Below are 4,863 nucleotides of genomic sequence, written 5' to 3'. Positions count from 1 at the left end.
TCATCAACATGCGTATAATCATCCGTATTTATTCTTAATTGAGAAGTTTTTTTAGTTTTAGATTGAGAAGTACTACCGGTTTTTTTATTTTTCTTGGATTTTGAGGTAGATAAATTAGTGAACGAATTAACTATGGTTGTTTTACCCTTTTCAATAATGTTTTTTCCGAAATCCATATTCAAATATAAAAAGTGAGTAAATTATATATAATACGAAAATGATTAGCAAAGTTTTAAACAAATAAATAACTAAATAAGTAGAGACTAGAGATTAATTACTCACAAAATAAATAATTAAATGCAAACAAATAAATAACTAAATGAAAAGTGAGTTGGAACGAATGTACCAAACGTCTACTTAAAAAAGTAGACGTGTATGACCGGAAGGCGAAAATTGAAAGTTGAATTTTGAAGCTCCAATTTCCAAAGATCAAATTCGTAATTTTAACGAGAATAAGAGAATTTGGAGAGTAGAGAGTAGAGAGATTAGAAGATATTTTTGTGAGTGAAAAGAATGAAAGATTAGGGGTATTTATAGTTAAAAAAAAGGATGAAAATGTAGTTTTAAGAAGTTTGGGGTATTAAAAAAAGTTTGGGGGGTAGGGAGGTGTAAAGGGGGGTTATGGGGGTGAAAGAGCCGTTGGTGGGGCCCAGAAGCCGTTGCCCAACGGCTCTCAACGGCTATAAATTTTGAAATTTCAGATTAAAAAAAATAAAATAAAAAAAATTGGCCCAACCGGACCGGAACCGGGACGGAACCGGGACTAACCGAACCGGGACGAACCGGTAAATTCCGGTTTCCGTCCCGTTACCCCTCCCGGACCGGTATAATACCGAATCTGACCGGTACTATCCGGAACCGAGACGGAACCGGTAACGGACTGGAACGAACCGGAACCGGTACCGGCACCTCCCGGTTCCGTTGCCAGCCTTAATCTCATGTAATGATGGAAGATTATTCCATTAGTTATTATTTTGATTTATTTCTCTAGGTCATTTGTTTTGCTTCACTTCTAATTCACAAATAGCATGTCAAAACGGCAAGAAAAGGAAATCAAATTCATGAGGTAAACAATTATCTTTACATAGAATCTTTTCATTTTGATATCAATCCACTCCCTTGGAGCTTACAATGGAATAACTAGTCCTCATTCAGAATTCTGGGGTACACTTCACGACCTAACACATTAATACCGTACCAACAATCCACCACTAAGATCTTCTTTATAAATAATGTTTAACCTAATTGCTCGGAGTAACACACTGGTCGGCTTCTCAAATATGGATGGAACATCGAATCTCATTATACAAGTTGGTAATACAACTAATAAGCCTTAAGTAGGTAGTATTCGCATTTGACAATCGACGTATCCATTTTCACATTCCACTAGTACCATATCATGAAAATCTACAAGATCCACTACTAAAATACCTCATACCTATTGAAAAGATCGTACTTAAATAACTCATACATGTCTACCCATTAAGTAGTTGCAAAACATAATTAAGTCAGATCGGTCTCTAACCCAAACTGATATGCACTCTTTTAGATATCGGGTCGATTACTAAATTAACACGCTCCATAACTCTAACCTAGTAAGCATCGATACTATTATAGTAGTCATATAATGACCTTCTTTGATATACACTCAATCTATGAATTCTTAGTAGAGATTATGACCTAAATTATTGCAACATCATTCTCATCATTCTCTAAGCGATCCATTCATGTTATGACATCTTTACTAACTGTATTGTCCAAAGTTACAATGTTCATTATCTAGCTATCGCATTAATTATTCCACTTCCAATTGTCGAACCATACCAGATACTACCTATACCACAAAAGAACTATTCCTGCAGACAGGGTAACTAACATAAACAAGATAACACGTTCATGAAGTCCCTCAAACCATTATTCAAAATCATCATTCGAATATCCTCGAAATGCATCATCGAGTCGTCACCATATTCAACCCCTTTGAATCATTTACCATTTTGAATCTGACCACACAGTATATATATCACTTCCACCTTAGTACCAAATCTCGCATCCAAGCCATACACGACATAAACTACTAAAATGAGGAATCACACATGAGTCATCATTATAAGTGAGAGAGAACAAAAGGGAGCAATAAGAATTAGACAGGACCAAAGATGCATGACGGAGATTCAAGAAGTGAAGATTTTTCCTTAGAGCCACTATAGCCTCTCGATGATAAGTACAAACGTCTCCGTACCAATCCACAAGACTCTACACAGACTCAGCTTGTATACACGTGAGACCTCTGAACTTGGGGCTCTGATACCCTTTTGTCACGACAGAAAAATTGATGTGATGGTACTCATCTTATCCCACTAAGATAAGTTAGTCGAAAATGCAACTAATACCATAAAGTGCGGAAATAAGATATATTTGAAAGTTTAATAACAAGTGATAATATGGATAACAAGTCAACTTAACTAAATCCGCAAAAAATGGTTGTCATAAGCCTCTAATGTTTTACAATGGATTTGAAAGAAAAATACAAGTCTTAAATGATGTTGTCACTAAAGTAGGACAAGATCAAAAATAGGAGTAAGAATGTCTAGTGAGATGACAAACAACTACCTTAAAAAACACTCCATAGGAAGTCTTGGAAAAGAAGATTATAGAAATGATTACGAAGATCTAGGCTCGTAACTTACAAAAATGTAGAAGCAAGGGGTGAGTACCAAACCACACAGTACTTAGCAAGCAACCTTCTAAACACAAGCTAAGGGAATAGAATACGGGTATTCTTTACACCCCAACTAAACCTCTACAACTACAACCTGCATAAAACCAACTCAACCTAACAATTCACAATTTAAGTAGCACATAGATCAATAACAACATTACAATGATTTTGGACAACAATACATAGGATCAAGTTCATTAATCACAAGTTTCATAGAAAGACACTCACAAGTTCACAAATTATACAAATATGCAATGCAATGCCAAATATACTGATGCTTGTCTGACTTGGCAATACACACCCGCTATCTCTCAGTCTGAGACCCATGTGGAACATATATATCCATGCATCCATTGCGGTGTGTGAAATGATGATTAATAATAATTCATCACAGCGTGCGATACGTCCCTCGATAATAGAATCCATCGTGCATATGACACGTCCCTTATATTATAGTATCTTTCATAGCACATGACACGTCCGTTGAAATGGTACATCCTCTTAAATTTATTATTATTCCTCAATTCACATAACACTTTGTCACAACGATGTCTCAGAACCAATGAAAATGACATGTTCACATAAATAATGAGAAGATGAACATTTTCATAACAATGTACAATTCACAACAACACAATCATGATACAACATAAAAAAAGAACCAATACGCCTCTCAAAACTAATCTTAACACATCACACTGTAATAATTAATCACATTGCCTTTTATTACCCTTTTTTCATACATTAGATTTATTCAATATGGACAAGTCAACCCATCACCAAGTTCCATTACTCCCCAACACATACCACAAGGAAATATATGATTTTATACACTTAACACGAGTTAACAAATCACTTTGCCTCAACCAATCGAAAAATTACTCTGAGACTTGAGCCTTCCCCTTTAGTTAGGCTTCCAAGTTAATGCAATCCAAATCTATAATCAAGTTCCTAAATCTTGATGCCAATCAATAGGTCAAATCTCATATTTTCTAAGTTTCAAGCCTAGGCTTAAGTCTTAGTTTCTCCAAACACTACTACCCTAATAATTTTTGTAACATAATACACCTAATATTTAATTACCTATCTACATATATCAAAAATAATATTTGAGTTTTGAAATATGGAGATAGGTAATTAAATATTGGGTGTATTATATTATATGAAAACTATTAGGGTTTGTAGTGTTTTGATAAATTAAGACTTAACCCTAGGTTTAAAACTTAGGAAATATGTGATTTGACCTATTGATTGAAATCATGATTTAGAAACGTGATTATCTAAAGTGGAAGACTCAAGTCCCAGAGTAATTTTTCGACTGTTTCAGACAAGTGGATTTCTTAACCCTTGTTAGATATATAGAATCATGTATTTCCTTGTCCATATTGAATAATTCTAATGTATGAAAAAAGGGTAATAAAAGGCAATGTGATTAATTATTGGTGTGTGATGTGTTGAGAATGGGTTTGAAAGGCTTATTGATTCATTGTTTTATATTGTATATTCCACCTTTGTTTTATATTCTAGGTTTAGGGTGTAATGTGACCTATTTGTTGGGGGTCTAATCTTCCTAAAATGTCCTTATGAATTTTGGATAAGATAAAAAAGTTTGGGGAGGAAGTGTAAGATATCAACCCCTCCCGTGAATATGTTTTTGATTAAAATTAGATGAAATTTACCATGTGGTACCATGTCATCGGGCTAGATCAATTGATTATTTTTTTAAAAAAATAACCAACAATAAAATACTACCTAAATATTAAATATAATAAAACTGAAAGAACATATTTTTTTTTGTAATTTTCTTTTTGGCATAATACATAAACATGACCCTTAACCTGGCGACAACTGTCAACTATGGCCATTAACTTTGGGTTTGCACAAGTAGACACTAAAACTTGAGTAAATTGAACAAATAGACATATTCATCCCACATGACACCCTACATGGAAATTTTGTGTCCTATGTGGCTTCCTACGTGCATTATGCCATGTAAGATACATGTGTCTACTTGTTCAATTTTATACACGTTTAAGTGTCTACTTGTCGACACTCAATGTTGGAGGTCATAGTTGTTCGCTGAGGCCAAGTTAAGGGTCATGTTTATGTATTATGCCTATATTTTTTCTTGCAAAATAATG

The sequence above is a fragment of the Solanum tuberosum genome, unplaced genomic scaffold, assembly GCF_000226075.1.
Source record: "Solanum tuberosum cultivar DM 1-3 516 R44 unplaced genomic scaffold, SolTub_3.0 scf00074, whole genome shotgun sequence".
NCBI lineage: Eukaryota > Viridiplantae > Streptophyta > Magnoliopsida > Solanales > Solanaceae > Solanum > Solanum tuberosum.
Note: the sequence above shows the minus strand (reverse complement) of the source record.